This window comes from Phacochoerus africanus, chromosome 1 (genome assembly GCF_016906955.1).
Source record: "Phacochoerus africanus isolate WHEZ1 chromosome 1, ROS_Pafr_v1, whole genome shotgun sequence".
Lineage (NCBI taxonomy): Eukaryota > Metazoa > Chordata > Mammalia > Artiodactyla > Suidae > Phacochoerus > Phacochoerus africanus.
Window position 1 is genome coordinate 247,724,132 of NC_062544.1, and position 14,544 is coordinate 247,738,675.

Genomic DNA, 14,544 nt, shown 5'->3' on the forward strand with positions numbered 1-14,544 from the left:
CTGCGGCATATGGAGGTTCCCAGGCTAGGGGTCTAATCGGAGCTGTGGCCGCCGGCCTACGCCAGAGCGACAGCAACGCGGGATCCGAGCCGAGTCTGCAACCTACACCACAGCTCACGGCAATGCCGGATCGTTAACCCACTGAGCAAGGGCAGGGATCAAACCAGCAACCTCATGGTTCCTAGTCGGATTTGTAACCACTGCGCCACGACGGGAACTCCCAGAATTTGTATTCTAAGAAGGGGGTTAAAGAGATCCAAGATATAATCTATCCAGTTAGAACTCAGGGCCTACTGTACTTCTTAGGAACTATTCCAGAATTGACCGAGATTAAAATGATTACTATGCTCTAGATACCCCAATAAAGAGTTCTCAAGTGACTTTTGCTTTAACTGTTTAGACTTTTTGGCTAGAAGGGTCCATACACTATCATCAGTATTTTTTTGGGGGGGGTGTTTTTTTAGTGAAATGTGTATGAGGAAAGAGATGGAATTATATTTATTACTGAAAATGAATTAATGCAAATGTGTTACTTATGTAAGGTAGCTAATATTATAGGATAATTCCCTTTCTACAGATGATGAATCTGAGATTCAGAGGCACAAAATGACTTTCCAGTAAGGGTTGAGCAAGGTGTGAAACAATATGTCTTGTTTTCATTTTGATTCTATTGCCATACTTCTTTGACTCTAACACATGGTCTTCTCAAACTTATCACATTATTAATAAAAGTTTTGTTTAAAAAATGACTATTGGCAGAGTTAAACAGTACAAGTAAATAACTATGCTCTAAAACATTGCTCTTCAAGATCAGGTTCCCTAACTAGCAGCAGTTGCATCACCTGGGAGATGATTACAAATGCTGGTCTTATGCCCTGGTCAAACCTAATAAATCACAAAGTCTCGGGGAGTGTGAGCCTTGGCGATCTGTTTTAACAAGGCTCCAGCTGATTCTGATGCACACTCAAATTTGAGCCCTAGAATAGTAATTCTCAACATTTGATGTGCATCATTATCACCTGTACAACTTTTTAAACTCAGATGCATTCCCTGCAGATACTAGCATCTGTGTAAATCTTCACTTGCACAAAAGATTGAGTGACATTGCTAGAGAATGTTCATGACAGCAATGGAATTCACTTGTTTAAGAAAGAACTTCATTCTTTTCACACATTTGTCCAATCCAAGGATACATGACAGCAATGGTTCTCAAGGAGGAAAGGCAATTTTTCATAATATATTTCACTACATTTTCACTATCATGAGATTGAATTCTGTTTGTAAGGATTTCATGTCAGATTTTAATTGGATACAATTTTTAGGTTTGAGGGACTATGCATGGACATTATGACCTAATATATCTAGATTAACAAAAACAGATATATCTTGCCACCTAGATATATCTAAACTTGCCTTCTTTCTAGCTAGACTCAGATGTGGTTATAGAGATAGACAATGAAGGCTTTGAATGAAGAATGATATGAACATGTATAGGGTAAAACACCAGCCAGAATAGAATAACCTCATTGACTATATTTGTTTTTATGGAACAAATTGTGCTCCCCACCAATATTCATACATTGAAGCCCTAACCCCCAATGTGACTATATTTGGATATAAAGCATTTAAAGAAATAATTAAAGTTAAGGAAATCATAAGGCTTTGACTCTTAATTTATTAGTACCAGTGTAGAAGAAGAGATAACCAAAGAGTTCATTTCTCTCAGAACATGCACAGAGTGACAGCCACATGAGAACATGGTGAGAAGTCGTTCATCTACAAGCTAAGAAGAAAAATCTCGCCAGAAATCAACCCTGCCAGCACTTTGATCCTGGACATCTAGGCTCTAGAACTGTAAGAAAATAAACCTCTGTTGCTTAAGCTACCCAGTCGGTGGCATTCTGTTATCTAAACAGACTAATACACTGGGTGTCTATAGAGTCCCCAGAAAGGACTACTCTTTACATTGATAAATTTGTCCTAGAGAATGGCCACATTTACCCACCCACCCCCCGCAAATGACATAAATGCAAGGCTTGAGTAGACCACACTTATTTGCAAGTGATGTGACTGCTTGCCAGAGATCTTCCTAAAGGAATGCAACAAAACCTAGCACTGAACAACGAGAAATTGATCATGTCTATCATCCAATCAAAATTTACTGAATGCATCAAGTAAGAAAATGTAAATCTTAACCTGGAAAAAAAATAAATCAACATAAACAGACCAAGAAATGACACAGATAATGGAATAGTGAACAAAAACTTTAAAGCTACAATAAATGTTGTATATATGCTCAGAATTTAAGAGAACATAAATATAATGAGGAAAGAACTGGAAGATAGTAAAAACTACTCAAATGAGACTTCCAGAAATGAAAAATACATTGTCTGTCATGAACATTTCACTGGATGAGGTTGCCAGAAAATTACACAGGCCAGGAGGGAAAAAAGAGAAGCAAACTGGAAGATATTGCAATAGAAACTATCCCCCCAAAAGCAGCGAAGATCAAATGGAAAAAAAAAAAAATGAACCAAGCCTGTGGGACAATTTCAAGCAGTCTAATCTGTGTTTACAGTATTTTGGGTGGGGAAAAATTGTGAAAGGAAAATGTAGAAAGGAAAAAATATTTGAGGAGGTGACAAAATTTTTTCCAAATTTGATAAAACTGTAAACCTGCAGACAAAAAGCTTAACACATCTTAAGCAAGATTAAAAAACAAAAATAAAAGAAAACAAACAAAAAACAAGGAAACTACACTGAGAACATCATAATTAAATTGCCTAAAACAAGTGATAAAGAGAAAAGTTTAAAAGTAACCAGAGGGGAGGAAAGATTCATTATGTGTAGAGAGCAAATATAAGAATGACTTCAGACTTTTCCTTGTCAAAAATAAGAATGAAGTCACATTTTACCATGCTGAAAGAAAACAAAAAGTCAACCTAAAATCTTGTACCCAGAGTAAATATCTTTTAAAACTAAAGGTGAAATGAAGAACTTTTCCAAAACTGAGAGAATTCCTAGTTAGCAGTCCAGAACTAGGAAAAATGATGATAATGGAATAGAATAGGCAGAAGAAAAAATGATCCCAGATGAAAACCTGAATCTACACAAAGAAGAGCATCTCAAAATAGGCATGTGAGCAATACAAAAGACCTTAATCTCCAATTTTAATTTACTTAAAATGTCTTTTAAAAAAACATAAAAGTTCCCATTTTGACTCATTGGGTTAAGAACCTGACATAATTTCCATGAGGATGAGGGTTCAGTCCTGGGCCTTGCTCAGTGGGTTAAGGATCTGGCATTGCCACAAGCTGTGGCTTGATCTGGCATTGCTGTGACTATAGTGTAGGCCTATATCTGCATCTCCCATTCGACCCCCTAGCCTTCCATACATCACACGTTTGGCCCTAAAAAGGAAAAATAGAAGAAAAAACATTCAATTAATCCCTTCAAACCTGTATATTTTTGAAATAAGTTTTATTTCAAACTTATTTATTTCTGTAAATTTTCTACTCTCTATCCTGAGGGTGGGTTGCTAGTAGAGTCAATTTTTAAGAACTCCATGTCTTAATTTCATCCCAGTAATTATTATCTACCATTATCACTCTGTTTCTTTTACTGTTATGCTGCAGCTTTGTAGCTGGTGTATGTGGGTGATATTTAACTATTTTAAAAAACATGTAGTCAATTCAGAAGCACCTGAGTCACTTCAGCACATAACAGTCACTCTCTAGGACACACTGTGCTATAATACAGGTGCTGGAATTCTCAGAGTGCAAAAGAATGTAAATCATTTACACTGAATGATATAGCAAATTCATTCCATAGGGAAGAGCTTAGGCTTTCTCACTGTCTGCCAAAAGATAAGTCAGCTCAGTTTAAAAGATCTACATTCCTGCAAAGTCTGTACTGAACACAGTTGTTGGGATTTTTTTTTTTTTTTTGCTGTCGTTCTTTTTTTTTCTCTCTGAATAATTCAATGAGCGTTGATAAAATAGTTTAGTAGCTTAATGATCCAAATTTTTTTAAATAAACGTAAATTCCTTTTAACTATCAAATTACACAAACATGGCTGAATTGAGAATTATGTTGCAGTAAAAAAAATGTTAAATATTATCACCAGAATCAATATATTTTCAAAGGGATTTTTTTTTTAACCTCAAGAGCTCTGTTCTTTAAACTTTAAGCATCTCCTGTGCAAGGTATTTTCTGGGAAAATATGTATAAATTTGAAGAAAAAAACTAGTATAAAGTCAAAGTTTTTAACGTTTAGGAATTTACATAGTATAACAGGAAGCCAAAGCTAATTTTCTTGCCCTCTTTCTTATAAACCCTACAATGACTTCTCAGAGAATCTGAAATAAAAGCTGCAATCTTCTTCATTCACCAGTCTCAATGCTCTGGCCTCTGCTGGCATGACAGGTCATCCCTGCCACTCTCAGCCCACTATCCTCAACAGATTCAAGCTCTGTTAACCAACTAACATCATTTCAGTCTGCTGACCTTGCCAAACTCCTTCCACCCTGAGAATCTCCCCAAATCCTGTTCCTTCTGCCTGCAACATGCTCCATCTGGATAATTTATCACTTCCCTCCTTACTCTCTTCTCATCTGTATCAATTTATAATATTTCATTATACTCTTTTTTTTCATCATTACATTTATTTCATGTAATAATTACATATTTTTATATCTTTTTAATGGCACTCTATACCAGTAGGGAAATAACAGGTTTATTTTGTCTCTCTCTGCATGTCCAAGAAGTGTCCATGGCACAGGGTAGGAACTTCATGTTTGTGGAATGAGTGAACAGCTTGATTTGCACATGAATTCATGATTTTTTTTTTTTTAACCACAAATGCCATTTCATTGTTAGATGAAACCCATGAATTGCGGTAGTATTTGCTATTATTTTATATGCTCCACTGGGTCTTTCAAGACCACTATGTATTGAAATTGATTCATTTAGCATTACATGGATTCTTGGTTGTAATATGGAGGATCAGTTAAAAGCATCATATTATATGTGAAATATTAGGGGTATCATGCATAGAAATTCTAATGTTCCTTCCAAAAAGAATGTGTGCCACACACATTTATGAACTTATATTAGAAAATGGAAGCACTAGTTTATGATAAGATGTTATAAAATGGAAAGGAAAATCAATGCAGGCAGTGGAAATCCATGTTCCAATATAAGAACTCAGCATTCTGCTGGCACAGCAAGGTGAATCTGTGTCGCAACATCCCCACACTGTGGCCAAATTCAGAATCATTTACCACTCTGTGGGAACACATGCTTTTCAGGTCTTAAATAAGTGTAATGCACCCAAACTTTCATTTAATATTAAGTGGAACTAACTTGAATAGTTTCTTGAAAATTAATCTTAGTTCAGAATTTTATTAGTACCTTTTAATCATCATGGCTTAATGTCATGCTGGCACGGTTTACTGTTGTTGCTTTTCTAATGGTCCACTTCTCTGTTTTTCATCCTACTCATATACAAAAGCAATTTTTTAAAAACCTCAAATACATGATTTATAAAAAATAGAAACTGTACTGTATCTCTCTTTATTTTAGTAGTAATTTCCTTTATTAACCACTATCCCCTCCCCCAATTTATTTAATATACAATAACCTGAGTTCTAACCTTAAGCTTAACTTTTATAGCTATTTTGAAACTTTGTATCATTAAATTGAATATCTAAGATCTACTGTTTTCAGCTATATTCACTTCAAAGTGTCCTTGTACACCTTCTTTTAGTATTGAGTGAGAAGTAAAGAGGCTTCCTAAATGAAAGGGAAAGTGTGGCAGGGGGACCTTTTGTAGTGCAGTGGGTTAAGGATCAGGCATTGTCACTATAGCTGCTTGAGTTGCTGCTCTGGCTTGGGTTTGATCCCCTGGCCCAGGAACTTCTACATGCAATGGTACAGCCATAAAAAAGGGAAAGGGGAAAAAAATAGCTAAATTTCCCAATCTTGCTTGGTCAAGCCTTTTTGAAAACAAAAAATTTTGAGTTAGGAGTTCCTGTCATGGCTTGGCAGAAACGAATCTAACTAGCATCCATGAGGACCTAGGTTTAATCCCTGGTCTCACTCAGTGGGTTAAGGATCTGAGGTGTTGCCATGGGCTGTGGTATAGGTGGAAGACGAGGCTCTGATCCCGAGTTACCGTGGCTGTGGTATAGACCAACAACTGCAGCTCTGATTTGACCCCTAGCCTGGGAACCTCCATATGCTGTGGGTCCAGCCCTGAAAAGATAAATAAATAAATAAATAAATAAATAAATAAATAAATAAATAAATAAATAAACAAACAAATAAATAAAACAAAACAAAACCTTAGGGCTTTGGAAGATACCTCTTTCAGTGGAAAAAAATAAAGCTAGACTATTTGACTCCACTTGGTTTATCCTGTAACTGTTTCTGGAAATGATTGTTTGGTAAATGCCTTGAAGATGATAAGATCCCTAGAAGAGTGCTAAATAGGAAGAGAAGTAAGAAACAAAGGATTGGAATCAAATTATATGATTAATTAAAATAGCATTAGAAATGCTTAAAAACTTGTTATAATCAGAACTTCATTAGAGTTTTTAAACAATGCACCATATTTTTTAATCATTCTTTTAAAACTATTCTTTTAATAGGCACCTGTGACCTATGAATCATTAAATTTAGCTCTGGGGCCCTCACCTTGCTTTAGCATGATGTCGTGACCACCTCCTTACTCCCTTTCTTAGCACTGCTTGTGTAGTTCTTCTGGTTCTCTTTCAACATCCTATAATTAGCTATTCCAGAAGATTATATCTCACTATTTTCTTGTTTCCTTTGGATACTACATATTTTTTTAATATCATCGACTAGATACATGGTTCTTAGTTGCCTTCTCAGTATCTCCATAAGGAACAGATAAAATTCAGTGTGCTTAAAACTGAACTTTCTTTTTGAAACCAGCGCATCCTCCTGACGTTTCTATTAATGACCTTGGAGTTATCTGTGAATTTTATATGTCATCCCCACATTCCATACGCAATCAGACTCTGAATTTTTCAGTCTTCTCTCAATACTCTTTCTTATGCCCATCTTGTCTTTCCCACTTCAGGTCCCTCTCAATCATCTCTTGCCTGGAATATTGCAGTGGTTCCTTAAGAATGCTTCACATATCAGATTCATCATTTTTACAATCCAAGCCCTGATTCATTCTGTACCATTTTAGTATTTCTAAAGCAAACAACAAATTTTATAATTTCCTGCTGAAAAGCCCCCTAAATATCTTCCCACTGTGTGTGCAAAAAAATAATGGTCAAAGCTTTTCCTGAGCTTCCTAAATTACAGTTCCTCCTATTCTCTACCTGTCTCCACATTCAAAGACAATCAAGCTATTCTCAGTTCTCTGTTTGCTCCTACTTTCAGGGTAGAAGCTCATGAAATTACCATCCTTTGTGGTGCCCTCTTCACTTTCATCCCAGCCTTACAGCCCTTGTTTCTTTGGCTGTACTGTTACCTTCCTTGATTCACTCCAGTCAAAGTTGATTTTCCCATCCTCTCCCAACTCTTGAGTCCTTCAAAAAACCACATTTTTTTTTTCTTTTTTGGCTGTACCCATGGCATATGGAAGTTCCTAGGCCAGGGCTCAAGTCCAAACTGCATCTGCAATCTATGCGACAGCTGCAGCAATACCAAATCCTTAACTTATCAGGCTGGGGACTGAAACCACAGCAGAGACAATGCTGAATTTTTAACCTGCTGCACCACAGTAGGAACTCCCCCCAAATACATATTTTTTTTAATACTTCAAATAGATAAGAGGATATAGAGAGGAATATAATAAATGAAGAATTAAAAGCTTAGTTAAGGATCTCTGTGTACCCTTTCCCAAAGGAACTCTTCCCCCTTTCTCTCAAAGGTAATCATGACCGTAATTTTGGTGTTTTTCACTCATGTACATTCTTTATAGTTTATATACTATAAATAATTCTATATAAATGTATAGTTGTAATTATGTATACATTATATACATTCTTAATTTTCAAAATGTATTAAAATAATGTCATGCTGTATATTTTATCCTATGATTTGGCAGGATGGGGAAGCGATCAACATTTAGCCTTGCTCATGCATGTAATGCTAACTCATTTATTTTTACTAATATAGGGTATGCTGTCATCACAATATACAATATTTAATCCATTGTCTGCAGGATAGACATTCAAACTGCTTTTACCCTTTTTTTCTTACTATTGCAAGCAAAGTTGCTAAAACCATTTCCTGGTGTATATATATTTGAGAGGGTTTTTTTGAGTTTACATACCTAGAAGTTAAATTATGAAATTTTAGGATTTGTTCCAATATTCACTCCAAGCATAGTCCCTATTGTTCCACATTCTCACTGAAATTTGGTTATTTTCAGGGCTTTTTAATTTTTATTAATCTGAGAGACACAATTTCTTTCTTACTATGGTTTTAGTTTGTACTCTCCAGATTATTAATTAACTTGAGCAAGTTTATTAGTCATTTGTCTTTGTTCTCCTAAAAATTACCTATTTATCTATGTTACCAATTTTTCAGTTAATTTATATTTTCCTTACATATATATTAAGATCTTTTAAAATTCTGTGTTCTAGTCTTTGTTACTCTTATACTTTCAAATATCTTTGTTCAACTTTGGCTTCTCTTTGTAGTTGTATTGAATTTTTATTAGGTAAACAGAATATTGAAATATAATAGCAATATTGATTGACAGTCCAATAATGCCCCTCACAAATTAAGTAATTATATGTATTTATAAGCATAAGTAGTTGATTTATAAGCATCTTTCCCCATGTGGTTTATGCCATTACGTCTTGTCTAAGAAAAACTTCTTTATCTATTATCATATGTGTTCTACTGTATTTTCTTCTAAGAGATTGAAATTTTTGCTTCTCTCATTTGCTTCGTTAAACCATATAGAAGTGACTTCTATAGGAGTTGCAATGCTTTTTTTTTTTTTTCATGTGGATCATCAGTGGTACTAATCGCTAAAAAAATTTTCTCAAGTCTGGTCATCTTTTTCTTTTAACTGACAATTTAATCCATTTACATTTATTGTGGCTACTGATATATTTGGACTTGTTGCTAACATTCTATTATGTTATTTCTAATTGTCCTGCTTTTTTTGTGAATTTTAACCTCATTTTCTATTAACTTATGTGTCCCTTCATTTTACTTTGTGGAAATTATAAATTAAATTTACTTTAGTGGTCACCCTTAAAATTGCAACATGTTTGATTACATAAATTCTTAAGTTAATCAATATTTCTATCCTCCTCCTTAAAAAAAAAAAAAGGGATTTTAAATGTCCTGTTTGGCCATATTTCCAGAAAAGGAACTCAAAATAGTAATTGCTACTTGTTTCATAGCTTGGCCTTAAACTTCCTAATCATATTTTTTGACTATATAACATCCAATAGATTGTAAATTGCTTTAGAATATACCTACATCCTCATTTTGTCTCCTTCATAGTACCTTTAAAGAATTTTTCATAAAGAAAATATCCATAATATATTTGCTATTGAAATTTATAGCTACCTGCCCTAATTTTTCCTGGAGTGCACCAAACCTATGATGTGCCATGCTTAGAGTGATATAAAAATAAAGTGGACTAAACAAATTAGGTTGCTTTCATTAAGATATTATTTACCATATTTATCTAGAGTAAAAGAAGTAGGAGAGCAGGATGTCATAGATTTTAAGAGAATAAAAAGTTTCAAGGAAATTTGCCAACTCTATTAAGTCAGGAAAAAGACCTAGTAAGAGAAAAAGAATCTCTAAAACTTTTTTTTTAATTGCAGTTAAAATGGTTACTGATGACCTTGTTGAGAGGAATTTTCAGTGGAATATAGAAGAGAAGACAAATTGCAGTAGGTTAAGTAAATAAGAGATAAAAAAGAAAAGGAAACAAATACAGATGACAGTTTCCAGAAGCTTAGGTATGACAGGAAAGAAATAAAGAAGTAAAATTGAGAATTTCTAATAGCTCTATTTTCAGTTGTTGAGCACATTTTCAATTCAGTTACCAGGATCTTTCATGGAACTCTCTGGGCATAGAAGATAATTTGAAGTTTACTTATATAGTTATAATATCTTGCTTACTCACTGGTAGCATGAAAGCAAGTTTCATGTTCTTTTTATCTTTGCATATTCCATATACTAGCATAGTCAGTGACAGTTTCCTTAATATCCTTATCCCTAATGATTCCTAGCATAGCATTTTATATGCTTTGCTATCGAAAACCTGAAGTCACTTTCTTCAGGTTTTCGATCCAAGGCTTTTATGAAGGGAAAACTTCCTTCAACCCTGTGAGTAATATAAAAGCTAAAAATGCACATATACTTTCTAAATTATATTTTCAGCGACATCCTCCAGCCTGAGTAAATGTGAGGTAAAAGTGTTAGCAAATATAACAGGCACTGAAATGATTATGGGGTTTATGGATGTGCCAGCCTTGTTAATCCAGTAAGATTTTACCATTCCAGCACAATTATTTATTTATCCCAGCTGAACACAGATATCAGAATAATTGAAATTTTCCTATATCAATAGAAGTATTTTAAACTCTCATTTTCATGGTAAAAGTCCCATGTTCACGTAAAGAATTCATACTTCGAGTTCCCGTCGTGGCTCAGTGGTTAACGAATCCAACTAGGAACCATGAGGTTGTGGGTTCGATCCCTGGCCTTGCTTAGTGGGTTAAGGATTTGGCATTGCCATGAGCTGTGGTGCAGGTCGCAGATGTGGCTTGGATCCCATGTTGTTGTGGCTCTGGTGTAGGCCGGTGGCTACAGCTCCAATTTGACCCCTAGCCTGGGAACCTCCATATGCCATGGGAGCAGCCCAAGAAATGGCAAAAAGACAAAAAAAAAAAAGAAAGAAAGAAAGAATTCATACTTATACCTAATCAAAAGCTCAATTCAGGTGGGCCAGTAGTATAAGTTTCTGTGTATCTATATTTAGAACTATAAAGGAATGCATGAGAACATGGTATAGAAGATGACTTGCTGCCCATTTCTTATTCAAACACCATTAACCCTAGCATTATTTACTTCTTCTGGCTCTTAGTAATTATGTCATCATGTACTAAGGTCATAGGCATGGGCTCCACTAGGGTTAACATGGTTCACAGGTTTTCAAAATGTGTCCCTAGACATCAGTCTTGCTACAGAATAAAGAAATACAGACTTCTTGGAGGTCTGGGTGTGAGTAAGACAGAAGTCTGTATTACAACAAGCCTGACAAATAATCTAGATGCACACTGAAGTTTGAGAACCACTGCTCTAGTGGATGGAATGGGTTTGAATTACAAAGTGGCAGATTTCCACTCAACATAGGATTTTCATTTAAAATATATATATAAAAGCATATACATATGTTACTTATACTTAAATTTTTTAAATAATTTCATTAGGAAAATTTCTATACAAATTCAAAAGTAAACAGTATAATGGTCCCTAGTTACCACTCACACAGCTAAAACAACCATAATTTTTTTCAATAATCACTTAATCTCTTTTTTTAATCTTGTTAAATGTAACAATAGTGTGATTTTTTTGTTAGAAAATTCCTCCTCCATTAAAAAAAAAAAAAATACAGTAGTCCCCCCTTATCCAACGCTTCAACTCTTGAGGTTTCATATACACATGTTCAACTGTGACCCAAAAATATTAAATGGAAAATTCCACAAATAAACAATTCCTAAATTTTAAATCATGTGCAGTTCTGAAGACCATGATGCAATCTGCAGCCATCCCTCTCTAGTGGTGAATCATCCCTTTTTCCAGAATATCCCACCTGTGAATCATTTAGTAGCCCTCTTTACTTACCAGATCAACTGTCATGGTATCTCAGTACTTGTGTTAAAGTCACCCTTATTTCACTTAATGATAGCCCCCAAGAGAAAGATGCTGGTAATTCGGATATGCCAAAGAGAAGCTCTGAAGTGCTTCCTCTAAATGGAAAGGTAAAAGTTCTTGACTTAAGAAGGAAAGAAAAAATAGAATGCTGAGGTTGCTAAGATTTACAGTAAGAATGAGTCTTCATAGAGAGCATGAAATTGTGAAAAAGGAAAAAGAAAGCCGTGCTAGTTTTGAAGATGCACTTCAAAATGCAAAAGTTACAACCTGCCACAGTGTGTGATAATGCCTCTTCCATCTTAATTAAGCACTTAAATTTATACAATAAGATATTTAGAAAGATACCAACTTCACAATTTATATTACATTATATTGTTTTAATTGTTCTATTTTATTGTTAGCTATTGTTTTAATCTCTTACTATGCCTAATTTATAAATTAAACTTTATAATAAGTAGGTATGTATAGGAAAAGACATAGTATATATAGGATTCAGGGTGACCCATGGTTTCAGGCATCCATTGAGGGTCTTGGAAAAATATCTCCTTTGGATAAAGGAGGAACACTGAATTTGACGAAGTACTTAAGGGTGAAATAACATATCTGCTTTAAAATAATTTGCTTTAAAAAAAGAAAGAACTTTTAATAATTATAGTTGCCCACACATTAAATAAGCTATCTGAGGAGATAGTGACCTCCCTCTTAGCGAATATATTCTAAAAAATTTGGGTGACTATCTTTAAAAAAATACTGTAGAAGGAGTTTCTTCATTACTTTCTAGGGAGGAATAAATAATCTCCAAGATCTCTCTAAACTCTAAACTTTGTAATTTTATGATGAAGTACATTGTTTATATTAAATGGGATCTTTTTTAAAGCTATTTAAATTACCAAGATAAATTTCTCATTGAAATCATGAGTAACAGGAAAATATAAACAAATAATCTATTCATATGTAAATTTAGTTAAATATCATTAACTAAAAAGCCTATATATTATATTAGAAATACATTTTTCAAATTATTAAATCAAATCTTACATATAATCACTATAACCACCATAGAGGATTTTTACTGCACAAATAATCATTTCCCAATATCAGAGGCACTATATAAATTTTTAACTACCTTACTAACTGTTGAAGGATACATCCCACATTCATGAAACACAATAAAATTTATAGTCAGATATAAATGATATTAAATAATTAATCATATTCACAAATACCATCTTTGTGGTTCAAGGACATGGCCCCCTTTGAAGAGCATAAGGAGACTGTATTTCCCGTAAAGCACAGAAGACATCTAGATCTGAGATAATGGTTGGAATTTACCTCTCTTTAACGTCAATTGATTAGGAATGCTGCCTGGAAAGATGACTTCAAAAATGTGTGACCTCCTTTGAGCTCAGTGGGAAAGAATGAGAAGATTGATTATAGGTGTCTACTACGGGTTGGGGGTAAAGGAGGGTGGAGGGGTTTGGAATCAGGTATTTGCCAATCCTATGTAGACCATTAAACATTTACTTCCTACAAACATTTTCTCCCCCACTTCTATAATTTTGTTTAGCTCTAAAATCTCTCACTCATATTTAAATAGTTAGCCATTCTTCCAGAAAACATCCTGTTCCAGCAAAGCGATGGTTATTTTGGGTGGACAAAATCCTCCTTCCATTTTTTAGGTATGCATAAGACAGAGTGGCATTCCAGAACTTCCTTTCCGCGGATAGCTATCATCCATCATCAGTATAATATAAATGAAGAGAAGCTGCAAGGTCAACACAGGAAACATTAATTTGGAAAAGAGAAACCAGAATGATGTGGATAACAATAATGGCCTCACCCCTTTAAAAATGATGATTCATTATCCCTCCTTCTGTCTGGGTCCATTGGTGCCTCCTGACCCCCCCTGAGTAGTGATTAAAATGTCCCTCTTGCTGCAGCCATTGGTGCAGCTCCAACTGTTGGCATCTGCCCCAGCACCACCTCTGGTCCTTGCACAACCAGCTCCTCCTGGCATCAAAGACTCCCCTCATCACAACCATAGATATTCCTTGTAAGCGGACCTGTCAGTCAACAGAGAACATGGAGAATCTTGTTCATAAAAACATGGCACTGTGCTACCTTAAGTAACAGACACCCCAATACACTTACTTTATTCACTGAAATTCTGATTATACACAATTCCTAGAAACTTAATTCTTGATGAAAGAGAAATCAGACATTAAGGAAATTATTATATAATTGTGAAAGCAAGGCCAAGAATTTTCTGAGTTAAGGCTTATTGATACCTCAAAGCTAGTGAAGACTTTTGTACTTAAAAAAATAAAGTATCTGGAGTTTCCGTCGTGGCGCAGTGGTTAACAAATCTGACTAGGAACCATGAGGTTGCGGTTCGATCCCTGCCCTTGCTCAGCAGGTTAAGGATCCGGCGTTGCCATGAACTGTGGTGTAGGTTGCAGACGTGGCTCAGATCCCGCGTTGCTGTGGCTCTGGTGTAGGCCAGTGGCTACATTTCCAATTAGACCCCTAGCCTGGAAACCTCCATATGCCGTGGGAAGTGGCCCTAGAAAAGGCAAAAAGACTAAAAAATAAAAAATAAAGTATCTTTATTGGTAAATGTCTCATTGAGCTTCTGCTATGAATATTCTTTCT